A 17,066-nucleotide genomic window follows, 5' to 3' on the forward strand; every position below is an offset into this window, starting at 1 on the left:
TTTCAGGTTGTATATTTGACTAGAAACTAAGGTTTGTATTGGGGGGTGTCAAGACTCGTGGTATTTCTATATCATTATGGATTCCACACATCTGTATCAGGAAGGTAAAGGTAATAACTTTAAATTTGCAGAAAGTCTCTTCAGGGAAAGTATTTCAAATGTGGTACTTTTGGGGATATTTGAGAGAGTAGTCAGTGGCTTATGAACCATATGACGGTGTGGCTTTATGCTTGGGTCTCGTGTGGCAAGTCTGGGTCGAGGATTGTGATGTTATAGCAAGAAGAAGTATCAAGTTGAAGGTAAATCAGAAGGAACTTGGATAGATGGGATAGCTTGGTAGTAGGCCAGATCGACATGGTAAAGGATATGATTAGTTCTTTGGGTGCTTACGAGGTAATGAGTTTCTACAAGTGTTTCGCGGCAATGCTCTTGGGTTTTAGTGGCCTGCGCAGCTTGGTTGAGTTAGAAGGATTCAGTCCTGACGGTTTATTTTTATGCACATGGAATTCAGAGATTTCTTGATGGTTTCTACCATGGTTAGAGATGTATATTTTCTACGAGCGTGAGGAGCATGTGATGTATAATGATTTTCTTCTAGATGAGATCAATGAAAAGTTCTTGGCTAGTTGAGTACGTAGTTGCCTGTAGCTTGGAATGGATATAAAGTTCTCATGTTTATCCTAAGATGTTATGGTATATGCGATATGTTGTGTAGGATTGAGATTTGCATGTGCAAGGTCACAGTTCAGTTTTGAAAGGAAGGTCACAAATTCTTAAGCAGCAGGGACAGTTTCAGATGACTAGATAAATGAGATCACTGATTGGCGTGGCTTGATGAGGGTATACATCTTAGAAAGGGTGATGTGTTCGAGTTGAGGATTCTTAATTAGTATTGCGACACTCTCTTATTGGACCGATTGCTGATATTCAAGTTTGCTTGATAGCACAGAAGAATTATAGGAGTACCTCTCGTGGGATGATTGGGTATTAGAGGTGTGCTGTATATTCGGGCGGTGAAGTTGGGATCGGATATGGTGATTCGCGTGCTGTATGGATTTGGAGGCTGGGAGTTCTCATAAATAGGTTAGGTCGTGGTTGTGGACCACGTATATCGGTCTTGTGTGGTAACTATTGGAGGTTTAGAGACCCGAGTGGATTCTTGTTGCTTAGTATACTGGGCTGTTGTGCTAGGACGACGACGTTGGCTATGCCGGGAATGCTACGGATTGAGTGGCGAGGTTCGACAAATTATGTTTCCAGTAGGGTGGTTTCATTTTTGAAGACCCAGCGGATGGCTGGGAAGGGTTGTCTTTCTTATTTGGCCTTCGTGATAGATGTCAGTGCAGATACTCCTACCATTAATTCAGTTCCGGTGGTGAGGAATTTTCCAGATGTATTTCCTGCTGCCGGGCATGTCGCCGGACAAGGTTGTTGATTTCGGTACTGATTTGGTACCAGGAACAGTATCGTATGGCACCGGCAGAGTTAAAGGAGTTGAAGGAGAAGCTTCAGGAACTCCTTGATAACAGGTTCATTGGTAGGCCAATATGGATGTGTGTTCTACGTCGAGTCGGCTTGGTTGACTCCGAGTTGTATTATTAGAAGGATGTGTTGATTCGATTGTTATAGAGCTTATTAGTTATTTGGGGAGATCTATGAGTTATCTTTCTGTGTTGCGAGGATTTAGGATTTGTTGGTTATAGGCACATGTAGGTTTAGTGGAGTCTCGCAGTGGAATTTGAGCGGGAAGAGTATTGGGGATTGCTTGGCGAATGGCGTATCGGTTGTGTCCTTTCAGGTTTGTGTAATGTTATGTCGATTGCTTCGCTGTGTTTATGATGATTTGCTTTTGGTTCTAGACATCAAATTGCGCGTGATTGTCAATTTTGAGCATAGTGACTTGAGGTGTTTCATGTGGACCGGTGTTTAGATAGGGTCGTGACAACATATTAAGAGGTTGAATATGAGATTTACATTTACAGCTGTTTATGGGCTACATAGCTTGGAGGACAGAAGAAGTCTATGGAGTGAACTGATAAACCTACAATCCATGCAACAAGGTCCATGGTTGATAATGGGTTACTATAATGCCATCAAATCAGGAGACAACATACCAATTGGTAACCCTGTACAAGAAGTGGAGATTAGAGACTTTAATAAGTTTATTGAAGACACCAGCTTGATAGAAATGAAAATTAGTGGAAAAAGCTTTACATGGACTAATGGGCACACCTATAACAGAATTGATAGAGCTTTGATTAATGATGAGTGGATGCTGAACATGCCACACCTAGAAGTATGACTTATGGATCCATATTGCTCTGATCACTCCCCACTGAGCATAACAGTGGAAGAGGATGAAGATCATACTCCTAAGCCATTCAAATTTCTAAATCACTTAGCAGAGCATAAAGACTTTATGACTCTAGTAAGTGAAGCATGGGAGAGGCCAAATGAGCAGAATACTATGAAGGCTACATGCAGAAATTGAAAAGAGAGAAACGAGTTATGAAGACTTTAAATAATGTTGAGTATAATGCAGTTGGCAATCAAATCAAACTATGCAGACAAAAACTAAGTGATATGCAAGAATAAATGAAGGATCCTAGGCAATCAGAGGCTATAGTAGCTGCAGAGAAAGACATGAAATTACAATTGAAGAAATGGTTAGAGGTGGAGGGAAGTATTATGAAGCAGAAATCAAGAGTAAAGTGGCTAAAGCTAGGAGATGCTAATACAACATACTTCTTTGCAAACATGAAGAGTAGATACACTCAGAACAAGATTAGGAGATTAGTAAAGGGCAACGGGGATATAGTACAAACAAAGCAAGGAATTGAGGAGGAAGTGACAGGGTTCTATCAGCAATTATTAGGATCCTCAGTTGCAGAACTACCTGCTATTAATCCAGTAGTAATGAGGGATGACCCATTGGTGAATAGAGTGCAACAATTGCAATTGGTGGCAGAGGTATCTATGGAGTAAATTTACACGCTCTAACAAGTATTAGTGATAATAAAGCTTCTGGTTGTGATGGCTTCGATGCATTATTCTTTAAGAAAACTTGGCCTGTGATAAGTTATATAGTTACAACTGCAGTAATGGAGTTCTTCTCAAGCTTAAATATGTACCAGCTTATAAACTGTACAATAGTTACACTTGTACCAAAGGTGAAATATCCTTCCAAAATTACTAAATACAGACCAATATCATGTTGTATACTGCTATACAAGATTATATCTAAAGTGCTAATAAATAAACTACAAGGAGTGATGTATGGCTTGGTGGATCGGAATCAGTTAGCCTTTGAACCTGGAAGACTGATAAATGATAACATAATTCTTAACCATGAACTAGTAAAGGGGTATGGCAGGAAATATGTTTTCCCTAGATGTATGATGAAAGTAGACATGAAAAAGGCTTATGATTCTATTGAATGGGGTTATTTGGAGCATGTGTTGACAAATCTGCAGCTCCCAGGGAAGTTTTTGAAATTAATTATGAGGTGTGTGACAACAGTCTCATATTCCATCATCATTAATGGGCATCCTACAACACCATTTCAAGCAAAGAGACCAGGAGATCCCCTATCTCCTTATCTATTTGTACTGGCTATGGAATATTTGACTAGGCTACTTAAAACACTCAAGAGGGATCCTAATTTCAATTACCACCCTAAGTGTGCTAAAATGAACATAGTTCAGTTAAGATTTGCTGATGATTTACTGTTGTTCTGTAGAAGAGATACCATATCTGTGCAGCTATTGTATAAATGCTTCGGGGATTTCTCAAAGGCTTCAGGCTTAGTTGCTAATACTGATAAAAGCTCTATTTTCTTTGGTGGAGTAAATGCTGACAAACAATAGGTGATACTACAAGTCCTAGGCTTTTCAAAAGGGACATTACTAGTTTCATAATTGGGAGTGCCACTGAGTACCAAACGACTATCATTAGTTCAATGCCAACCTCTCATTGAAAAGATGTCAAGGAGAATCCAGTCTTGGACTTCAAGGTTTCTGTCATATGCAGGGAGAATACAACTAATTAAAAGTGTACTCTTCTCTATTCAAGTATTTTGGTCCCAGGTTTTTCTGCTGCCAAAGAAGCGGATCCAACTTATTAAAAGTGTGTGTCGAAGATTTCTTTGGACTGGAGGGTGGGAGGTATCAAAGAAAGCACTACTGGCATGGGACAAACTATGCCAACCTAAAGTAGCAAGTGGTTTAAACTTACTTGATATAGAAGCATGGAATAAGGCAGCTGTTTGCAAACTCCTATGGAACTTATGCAAGAAAAAGGATAAGATGTGGGTACAATAGACTCACTTTTACTATAAGAAGCAGAACTCATTGTGGAATGTTGAACCAAAACAAGCCTCCTGGATTGTGCAAAAAATATTGAAAGCTAAGAATTACTTTGAGGAAGCTGGATATGCAGAAGAAGATATAGAGGAAATGGATAAGTTCTCCATCAAGGCCATGTATGTGCAACTTAGAGATGATTTTACTAAAGTGTCATGGAGGAAACTAATATGCAATAACGCTGGGTTTCCTAAGTGGATTTTCACACTATATCTGACTGCTCATAGAAGACTATTAACTAAAGATAGATTTAAGGGATGGGGCTATTTGGAAGATACAACTTGTTCATTATGCAATACAAAAGAAGAATCCATTGATCATCTATTCTTCAACTGTTCTTATTCATCACGAGTATGGACAACAATGTTACAGTTGCAAGGGATTCATTTACAGGTTATGCCATGGACAAATGAGATAGAATAGGCTGAGAGACACTACAAGGGAAGGAGCACAATAGTTGAAATATGCAAACTAACACTTGCAGGCTGCTTGTACTACATCTGGCAAGAGAGGTATGGCAAAATCTTTCAAACAAAGCAACGATCAACAACCGTACTTAGTAGAGTATGTGCATGTTGGAGGAACTTCTAAGTTGGGACTACAGAGAATATTAATGGATCTTAACTACTATCCTTATATTCAGTTAGATAGTTAAATAGTAGTATAACAGTTAGTAATGAGGAAGGCTAGTTGAATAGCTAAATCTGGGGCTTATGTCCAGATTAGGCTTGAGCAGAACAATGTAAATATTATTGGTAAATAAAATTTTTTAATTACCCAAAAAAAAGACTTAGGTACACTGTGCTACCCGCATTTGGGCCATTGTGGGCAAAATCAGCGCGGCAAAAATACCTTTACGCTTATAATTACCTAACAACTAATATTTATCAAGAGATTTACTTATGATTACTAGTTGCACTTTTCTTTTTAATATATCCAAAAAGAATGGTATTTTTTATTTTGAAAATAATTAACTATAAATATTTGTAGCTTGCTTTAGATCACTGTTCTAATTTTTTTTCCTTTTTTACATATCGTGATCAATTAAAATGCATCACATAAAGCGGGAGGGAGTAACATTTACCTTGATAAAGATAGCATCAACAGGTGGGATAGCCAGAAACATGTCCCCACCAACATGAGAAACACCATCATATTCAGGAGCAGTTGAAAGAAACTATACTATCATATAAGAAACATGTCCCCACGAATTTTTTGGAGCCACTATCATATAAAAAGCAAAAAAGAAAGCACGTTCATATGAAAATAATAACAAACTATACTACTCAATTTATAGTTGAGGCTTTCATTACACATATAGATTATTGCTACTCAACACATAATTAGTTCCTGAAACAGCTTATATATATTATGGAAAAAAGTGCATATCACTAGGTAAAGGATATGTACGCCAATCTCAAAATATGTATTTAATAGTATTTTCACCCCCACATTATGATGCAACTGAAGAAAATCTAATGAAATAGAGAGTTCCTGTGTATTCTGTGAGTTTTTTGCATCACAAAAAGCATCAATATATATTCCCAAAATAAGATTATCAAAGGATTCCACACAATCCATTAACTAAACAAATCGCAAAGATCTCAACTAAACAAGCAAAGAAATTTTAGAGAAATTTTGGAGAATCCATTACACAAAAAAGGAATTTTAGAAATTTCAAAGAAGCCAAATTGCAAAGTAATTAAACTACCAAAAATTTTAAAGAAATCTTACACAAGCTTTTGAAATATAGAGATCAGTAGCAACCCTAAGACTAAATATCAAAATCCCCGATTGAATTTTGATGGCGCAAAAATCTGCGATTAAAAGAATTGTAGCGCATCTGTTAGTGATTCTAGAAAATTTGCTTCATAGTTACAAGAAAATCCAATTTTTAGAGAAGAGGAAGGATGAGATTCTCCTGTAGAGTGGGTAAAACTTGGAAAAATATATTTTAGTGGGAATTTTAAGGCATAATTATTTGGCCAAATTTTAGGGAAAAATTTGAGCGGGAATTTTTAGGGGACTTTAGAGCACGCTTAGAAAGAGTTGCTTTTACTAATATAAATAAGCACGACGAAAAGTGTTGGATTACATGTGAATAAGTGTTGTTAATTATTTTATGATTCGGCATCGCTTGAAAATAGTAATCTATACAATTAAAAGCAACACTTTTTAAGTGTTGCCTAAAACCCGTAGCCAAAAATGTTAGACAAAGGCCACCCCTTAAAAAGTGGTGCCAAAGATACTTTCAACAATGCTTTTCAAGTGTTGTTTATAATTGGTGTGGCCTAATTTGTTGTAGTGTGATTTATACATTTTTATAAAATATTTTAGTATAGTTTTTGTTCCTGATCTATTTCTTGTTATTTTTCCATATGCACGGTTGGAGACTTCTATATACAACCAGTTGATTATTTCCACAACAGGATTAGTTCCCATACTGAAACTGATATTTTGAGCATTTTGAAGCAATGTTTGACTGACATGCAGCTTCAAATGTTCCGTGCTAGTTGTTTTGGGTACTTCTTGGACCTTCCTCAATTTAAAATTCGAAACCAACTTATTCATTGTATATTATTGAGGGAAGTCGTCCCAGGACGGGAAAGAAAGTTGTGGGTGAAAATTAATGGCTGTTTGCTGCGTTTTGGCATTGGAGAGTTTGCTGTTATCACTGGTTTGAAGTGTGTAGAAGACGACACCACTTTCTATGACAAACCAGATGTTAATAGATTGCTAAAAGAGTATTTTATAGGAGATGGAAAAAAGGCTATAACGAGGGGGCAGCTTCTTGATCGCTTCAAGAAAAAAGACTGGAAGTTGGATGAAGATGCGTTCAAGATGGCCTTGATGGTGTTTGTCCATCATTTCATATTCTCAGATGCCAATAATCATGGTATCAACAAAAATGATTTTGATATCATTGAAAGTGGTCAATATCAGACGTATACTTGGGGGAAAAAAGTCATTTGAAGATATTTTAAAGACAATGAGGGATAGGCAGTGTGACTATTTGACAATGTATAGGCTTGGAGGTTTGCCACTTGCATTGCAAATATGGTTTTTTGAGTGTTGCTCTATGATTGACAAGCATCTAGCTGTTCGCGTTGGCACAAATGTGCCACGCATTTTTAATTGAAAAGTGACTGAAACTCCAACATATGCGGATTTGATTGGTGGGGTGATCATGTGTAGTATCGACAAGGTAAACATTTTGTACCATAATACTTCTTCATATATGATTTCAGTTTTTCTGTATGTATATTTATGAATATGTCACAATTTCCTTTTTCTATTATTGTAATCCAGTTTTTCTTCTTGTAGTTGAACTATAGGAACATTTTCCCTACTCGTGAAGAGATGTCAACTCTGAACATCGACACGCTTTTTGAAGTTAATGCCGATGATGTTGCATCAGGGGAGGTGCCGTGGTGCCTGCCTTTCACACTAATGATTCTGTCGATGCATCTCCACCTTGTCCTCAGAATATAGAGCAACAGTCTAAATGACCTTATCCTCAGAATACGGAGCAACAGTCTAAACGACCTTTTCCTCAGAATATGGATCGATAGCCTAACCCGAGTTATGATCCTTTGGTGTGTATTGATCTGTTGAATGCTGAAGTTGAGAAGTTGAGGAGTGCTGTTGGAAAGGTACTGGACCTTTAGCTTTTCTGTATTTTATCAGTACTTTTTGTATATACATGGTTTTTTGGTTATAAACATGGTTGTTGATTTGATTTTGTTGTAGTTGACTGATACAGTGACGACACTCAACAATTATATAGTTTCTTCCTTTGAAAAAGTGTTCAGTTTTCTGAATATGAAGGAAACCAAGCAAATGAGAGAGGATGTTACTGATTCTAAGGTAATTGTTTACTAATAAAACCAAATCACTCAACAGTTATGCCTTCTCTGAATCATCACCCAACATGCCTTCTCTTTCTATTGTTTTTTATTAGATTCCTCAGCGCGTGTCTGATGACAATACATTTGGTCTCGGCGAATTTGATGGCTATCAATATGATGTTGTTCCTGACTTTATCAATCAAATGAATCAAGATAACATGCTAGCTGACGAGAGAGTTACAGTGGTGTTGATCATGGTATTTGTTCTGCATTTTATCTTTTTTTGTCTGATTTTTCTTTTCTTCATTTTTAAAGTTTTTTATTATTTGTTTTCTCTATCTAAGGGGCAGCAGGTGATGTCAAGTGTGACACATTTTGGGATGACACTGGCGATGAAGATTTAGCTGCGCTACAGATGTCCCAAATTATGCTTCACAAACAATACATCATAGACGTAGAAGATGATTACATTTCTCCAGAACAACCAGTTCGACAGAAAATACCAGGAAAATATGCCAAATCTCCATATTTGCCAGTTTTTGATTCGGGGGCATCAGGATCGGCGCACAAGCTCATTTTTGATATCAAGCATCCTTTCATGATCGAAATTGATGATTTTGATCCATTGTCGCCATTGGCTAAAGAGTTTTGCGTGTTTATTGATAATGGGATGGATACGAGGCGAAGGTATCTTCACTTTCTTTAATCTTTCATGTTCAGATTTTATACTTGTCAATGAATGTAGTTCTAATTACTTTTTATTTTTTGTGATTTGAAGTGCCAAAAATATATATCCCGATAAAGTAAATAAGCTTGCGGAAGCTTTTACTTTTGGCTCGTGTCATGTGACCACGAAGGATTGGTTCCACTCACTTGCATATTGTGGTCGATCTTTGATTGACATGGTATTTAATCAATTTCTGTTCTAATACCTTTTTTTATTTGTTGCATATCTTTATTGTTTGAGACCCCCATAGTTTATACATAACTTTGTATAAGCACAGTATAAGATTGTATAAATATGTATACCTCTGTATAATAGTGTATAGATTTCTATATTTAAAAAATTGGTAGTGATGGTTGTTCTATTTTATTTCTTGTCTCATCACTTGGATGTCCTCTTTTATTATTTGAGGAAGAGGGGAAAATATGGGCCGAGTGTTGCCATGCAGTTTACTACAACTGACTTTGCCTTTGGTAACAAAATCAACTCCCTGTATAAAGATTTCAAAGTGAATCAAGATCCTTCAGTGATTCCTGAAGGGCATGAGATAGAAGAGTACATTAGAGGATATTATTGTGATGCAAATGTATCGTGGCACACTGTTGACCACGTCCTATTCCCTATCTATGTGAAGCACGGAAGAGCAAAATTGGGTCATTGGGTTTTAGGGCTGTTTACGTTCATAGATAGGTGCATCCACATCTATGACTCTAACCGTGGAGCTATTAATGATAGACTTGCTTTGGATGCTGCATCACCTTATGCAATTCTGATACCTTACTTCTTGAAGAATTCTGATTTTTATGTCGAGAAGAAGGGCATTGATTGGAACAATGATGAATATACCGATAAATCCCATTCTGATGCTTTGCAGATTAATCTAGTTAATAATGTGCCCCAACAGATCAAATGACAGGTTAATCTCAATTGTTTTACTATTTTACTATTAGTTTATCTATTTTAATCTGATTTATTTTTTTAATTACAGTGATTGTGGTACTTTTGTTGCTGACTTTGCTGAGTATTTCATCCTTGGTAAGGAAATTCAAAAAGATAATTTTGACATTGAGACACTTCGCACCAGGTGGAGATCTCTATTGTGGGATTATGGAAGGAAAAAACAACAGCCCGGTGCAATTAGTGGTGATGAAATCACAGGGAGACTTTTCAGGAAGAGGAAGAGGGGACGACCGAGAAAGTAGTTCTGTTTTTTCCATTTTACTGTATTTTTTCTATGTATCAGGAGTTGTTGCCTAGTTTTGTCTAAGTACTATTCTGCTACTTGTGAGATAACCTTAAAGGATATTATAGATGTTTTTATTTTTGTGTAATTTGTGGTAGTCATTACACATTGTGGTTGTGAATGAATTACATTTTAATGAATATTTCAGTTGATTTTGTCCTTTAACAAAGTATGTATTTTCATTATGGTTGCAGTTTTGTTAGTGTAGCAGAGTTTATACATATGTATACAATAATATACATAGTTATACAAATTTATACAAACTTATACTCTCACTTATACATCTGTATACATATAATACCATTGATTGTTTGCAGTTCTATTTTGTATTTCTACAATCTATCAATATATTTAGTACTATTAAAAACAGCAAGACACTATTATTGGATAATCAAAACATGTATAATGAAACATCTCAATTGCTTGTGAAACTTAACTACTCAACATTTGTAACTCTATTGTTTGTGAAACTTAACTACTCAACATGACAACAAATATAATAGGAATTGTTATGTTGCCAACTATTTATTTTGGTCGATTCCTACATGTTTTTCTAAAGCAGGTTTGAGTCTTTCATTTCTTGGCCTTCCTGCATTCTTTCTCCCTTTAGGTAGTAGGACCACATCTTCCATCACCTCTGTTGGGATTACCCATAAACTCTCATCTGGCATCGGATTCACTGAAAATTCATAAGTTCTAAGGAGTTTATCCTTCTTGTAGTAAAAAGAGCAATACTAGCCAGGTTTCAGTTGCTGGTTCGTTAAAACCGCCCAAGCATGCGGACATGGAAGTTCATCCATTTGAAATTTTCCGCAACTGCATGTTCCCTCTTTAAGGCACACTATGTTTCGCCTTACCCCTTCAAACACAGTATATAACTGCTCCGTAGCAGGCCTCATCTGCAATTTTTTTTAAAGTTAAAGAACATTATACATTATTATACAGAGTTATACATCCTTATACAAGCAGAAAAATGCAAGTCAGTAGTGCCAAGAATCATTATATTTGATTTATTTTACCGTCATTTGCTCCGATGCAATCAGATTTTTTCCGAAGGAGTTTGTCGTACTTTTCTCCAAGCTCTGTAGATGTCTCCATTACACTTTTTCTATTTTTGTTGTTCCACTATTGTAGCAAATTTTTCATGTACTCCAGCAATCGCATTACTAGTAACTCTCTAGCATCCTTGTTTGCTGCATTAATTGACTCTGCAATATTGGAAGTCATTACTATCGATCTTTTCACTTTGGAATATGCCCTAGACCACCTTTCGTAGCCAATTTCGAACAAGTAGGGCTGCACCCTCGAATCAATTTTGCACATCTCTGTCATATGTTACTCAAACTTCTCTATCATGTAAGCTCTAGCCAAAGCAAAGAAGATATCCTTCAATTGTTTATGATGTTTCTTGAATGTGCGCTTTACATTCTGCCACAAGTGAAACATGCAATACAATGTGGTACTTCTGGGTACACAGCTTTTGTGGCATTGAAGATGCTTTCATTTCTATCTGAAACTATACACATCCCTTCCCTAACTCCAAAAGTACCCTTTATCTGGACAAAGAACCACTCCCGAGATTTGTTATTCTTTGAATCTGCAATTGCATATGCAAGTGGAAGGATTTTTTCTGTTTATACAAAATAGATATTAGGATTCAGACAATTATACAAATCTTATACACAGTTATACACAATTATACAACTTTATACCAACTGCAAATTTTATAAAAACAGCAGCTGTGAAATCCTATACACTTTTATACATGAAACTACAACATTGTACAAACTGTAGAAACAAGGTAGATGCAGTCAACTCATCAGCTCCATCCTATGTGCAAGCAGTCAATATGGTACCCTTATATGCTGCTTTAAGGAAAATTCCGTCAACAACCATTATCGGTCTGTAATGCTCCCAGCCATTGATAGATGCATATAGCGAAACATATGCATAAAGAAAACATCCATCTTCTGATTTGTGCAACTTTGTAACCCTTCCTGGATTTGTTTGCTCCAACATATAAAAATACTTCGGCAACTCCTTATATGAATCACTCGGACTCCCTCTTATCATTGTCATTGCTATCTCTTTAGCTCTCTATGCTTTCATGTAGCTCACTTCAATCCCGTATTGCTTTTGTATGTCCTCTATTATATCATTTGCGGTGTAAATATTTTTTGGATTAACATACTTGTCCTTGACTATACTATCAATTATACCCGAAGTAGCTTGACGTTGTGTTAAGTATCTTTCACCATAACTGCATGTGTGATTATTATTGTAACTTCTCACTTTGAATATGTTTGCCTTGAAAATGGCAGAAGATTTGAAACTCCAAACACAATTGTCATCCATACACATAAAGTGATACCTAGGATTAAAGATCATTCAACTTCTAAATACACTTGTATACAAAAACATAACTACATATGCACTAATTTTAATACCAATATACAAATATATACTACTTTATACATATTTATACATATATATAACAGAATATACAATTATTTACATACCTTGTTGCGTTTGACCTCTTCACCTTGAATTGGAACCTCTCGCGTACAACCAAGTTCTTCATCACACTGACAACTATCTCTTTATCCTTATAAACTTGATCTTCCTCAACAAATTCGTTCAATATATCATCTATTATACCCGTGTTTTCACTAAATTTCATGTTTTCAATAAATTCGATATCAATAGTCTCAGTGTTATCAATTGTGGATACATCTCTAGAATTTGAACTTGTAGCAACCAAACAACTGGAACTTGTAGCAACCACACAACTAGAACTTGTAGCAACCAAACGATTATCATAAATCTCTTTCACTGTCACAAGGGATATTCAGTGAAATTCAAGTTTTTCTTCTTTAATTCGATATACACCTTAACACCTGTATCGTTGTAAATCAGGATCGGTGGCAAACCAACATTTGGGAGAAAGTTAATCTCTATTGTGTTTAACTCACTATCGATCCTAATCTGTTCCGAAATAGCTGCAACTAAATTGTTGTAGCTGAATGTCGACTCGATTATTACACAATCGCTGACGAAATTGATAAATTTGTTTTCTTCCCATTCACCACTATGAAGAACGTAAACTGGAAAAATCTCTATCGAACAAAAATTGAAATCAAAATTGCAGAAAAAATGAAAATTGCGATGATTTGCAGCAAAAAAATTTCACTTTTCATGTTTGATTTGCTGTTAATTCAAGATGAAGAAGTAATTCTAGGGTTTTTGGAGCTGCATTGATCGCAAAATCTCGTTTTTGTAGTATTTGGGGAAGAAGATTGGAAAGAATCAGAGAAAATCCAGCCGAAACAAAGAAAATCCCGCTTCTTACTCCCAAAAAACGGAAATAACGCATCTTTTTTCAGATATGGGCCTCTAATTTTTGGGCTACTTAATTATAAATTGAAATATGAACTATAAAGTTTAAAAGGAAGCAACCCAGTTGTTTTAATATGAAATTTTCCCTTTAGAATATTCTCCGCAAAAGGTAAACTTAACAGTTACTTGAAGTTAGAATTTCTTTCAGGACTATATAAAATATTGAAAGGAGGGAGTACTAGCTACATGTTGAAAAACAACTAACAACTTGAAATATATTACTAATCCCTCCATCTTAATTTACGAGATAATTTTTACTTTGAGTTAATTAAATTAATTTTGAAGTTAAATTAGATAAGATAAACTTAATATGTTAAAATTAAAATTAAAATATTATCAAAATTCTTATAATTTGAATCTTAAAAGTGAAAAGTGTCAAGTAAGTTATGACAGATCGAGTATAAAAGTGGACCAGGGATAAACTGAAAAAATTGATACCTAATAAAATCGGGTTTTATATCATTATCATAGATTTTTCTTCTTACTTTTAAAGGAAATTTGAGTCCTACTTCTGACTGTACAGAGGAGTGGAAATCAACCTACTAGCTACTAAAAATTTCTATTCGCCTTATTTACTTTACTTTTCTCTCCTTTTTATTTGAGACAATGCTATTATAAATAAAAGTCGATTTCTTTTTTCACAATTTTTCTCAAATCCCCAAAGTTCATTTTAGGGATAATTATAAAAACCTCCCTTTAAGTTTATTTTTGTAACACTATCCTTTCTTATGGTTTGATATATTATACCCACCTCCCTCATCTTATTTTCTAGCTAATTTTGTTTCTTTAATTTGATATCTAATGACTTGGGAGTTGGATCACTCACACGACGTAACTGGATATTTCTGGCAAGTTTCGCTCCTGCTCTCTGTTCCTACCTATTGTTGGTTCTGTTTGTGATTCAGGATAAAAATAATAAAAGAATTTGTCGAAAGTAATTATGTCTTTTCAGTATTTTGGAGTGAAAATCTCCTCATTCAATAGCATTTTTAGTTAGTAACTAAGCCTGATTTTGGCGAGTGAAGTGGCTAGGCTACATGCTTAGCCTAGTGTTCCCGCCCAATTTGGTATCGCATAAAAAAGATTTTGCTTCCTTCTCACACATGCAAAACGTTAAACGTTAATTAGTTGTTAGCTGCACAAGGTCGTTCACTCACATATCTCTCCTCTTTTTGACTTTATATGTGTATTATTAATTGCTGAGTGATTGGATATTCAATTACTGTTATTAATTAGTTAGTTTTTTGTCAATACTCCTCTTTTAATTTACTGCTTTGGAGGGTTGCTTGTCTTGGAATAATCACTGAATAGTTGAATTTAGGGCTGTCAAATTTGGCCCAAGCCCAAGTAACTCGTCAATTTGATACCCCTAGTTGAATTCATGCCATGTTATTCCTAATAGAAGAAAATCATTTGCCCGAAAAAGATCGATGATGATTTGAATTGAAAGAGGGGACGGGCTTAGATTAATTTAGTAATTAGGTGTTCAAATTTGGGACGGATAAAAAATGGGTTATCCGACGGAAAATATGGATATTGATATTATCCATGGCTTCTTGAATATGATGGCTTATGGGAGAATTCCTAGTCTCCCAAACTTGAGGAACCCCCAATTTGAGGCTTTACAAATGTAAAAGTTAAACATATTAGTTATCCATTGGTTAATCATTTTCTAAGTGGATAATATGATTCTTATCCATATTTGACCCGTTTTTAAAAAGTTCATTATCCAATCTATTTTTAATGGATAATATGGGTGGATAACTGTATTTTTTCAACCATTTTGCCACCTCTACACACAACTATGGAATTGTTGCGTTAGTATACTATATTTGGAGGGAAAGAATTGCTCGGTGATTTCAAAATCACCAATACAGGAGAGTAGTCATACACTATATAAGAGATTGTAATCCAATTGCACATTTGAGGCCAAAAGCAATTCAAACGGAGAAGGATACTAGATATATTAAATACGTTCCTTGGGTAGACATAGTATAGTTTGAGTTTATTCTTTATTGATATGTCAATTGTTAAATCTCCACTAATCGATGGATTGAGTAATTCAACTGAGCACAAAAATGAAGAAGATGAGAGAATCATGAAGAAGAAGCTGAGATCGGAAAGCAGAACTTTGATAAAATGAATCGTGTATCTAAGAGCCTATTTGGACATAAGAAAATTTTGACTTTTTTTTCGAAATCAGCGTTTATTCATAAAATTTTCAATTTTCACTTGAAGATGCATTTTGTAATTTTTCGAAAATTTGAAAAACTCCAAAAAGCTATTTTTCAAAATTTTCACTCAGATCACTCACAAAACTTCAAACATCCCAAAATTATATTCATGTCCAAACACAACTCTAATTTTCAAATACCATTTTCACTTAATTTTTTTTTTTTAAATTTTACAATTCTTATGTCCAAACGCCCACTAAATGTGGAGCTACAAGTCCTTTATAAAGGAGAGCCTAATCTATTTACATCTAAGCTAATGACAGTTGGATAACAGTTGTAACTAACGACCTCTTAAGTTAGTTAATATTGTTACAACTAACTAAAACAGTAAAGTAACCATGGTGCAGTTTGTCAATTCCTCTACACCCCCACCCCCCAAGCTAGGAGATATGAAGAGGTTCTTCATGCCTAGCTTGGATAGCAGATAATAATGTTGAAGCTGAGTAAGCCCTTTGGTGAGAATATCAGCCTGTTGCTTTCAGGAAGCCAAGTACTCAAGATTGACCAATCCTTGTTTGACCTTCTCCTTGATGAAATGGTAATAGATGTCGATGTGTTTAGTTCGCTCATGGAAAACGGGATTAGCAACTATTTGGATGGCAGATTTACTGTCACAGTATAAAGAGATAGGCAGTTGAACATTCACATGCAATTCCTTAAACAATTCAAGAAGCCATACAAGCTCAACAACTATCGAGGCAAGACTTTTATATTCTGCCTCCGCAGAACTTCTAGAGATAGTTGACAATTTCTTGAACTTCCAAGACACTAGAGAGTTGCCAAATTTAACCAAATATCCTGTGACCGACCGACAAATATTTGGGCATGAAGCTCAATCAACATCACAATAAGCAATGAGAGGAGGAGAATGGGCAGATGACAACCGAATTCCAGGTACATGTGACTGTTTAACATAACGAACCAATTGTACAACAACCTCCATATGATAAGCCTTAGGGGAGTGCATGAACTGGCTTAAACACTGTAATGCAAAACTGATATTTGGTCGCGTGTTAGTAAGGTATAACAATATGGCAAGGAGTTTCTGATAAGTACCAGGATTTTCAAGAGGGGCGTCATCAGTCATCCCAACATGTGCATCAAAATCTGAAGAAGTCAGTTTTAAGTTAAGTTCCAAGGAAACACCAACTGATTTAGCCCCAGCCAAACCCTTCTCTGAGATCAATTCAAGGGCATGCTTTCGCTGATGCATAACAATGCCCTTTTTGCTTCTAGCAAATTCTATGCCAAGGAAATACC

Source organism: Nicotiana sylvestris, chromosome 6, assembly GCF_000393655.2.
Source record: "Nicotiana sylvestris chromosome 6, ASM39365v2, whole genome shotgun sequence".
In the NCBI taxonomy this organism is placed as follows: Eukaryota; Viridiplantae; Streptophyta; class Magnoliopsida; order Solanales; family Solanaceae; genus Nicotiana; species Nicotiana sylvestris.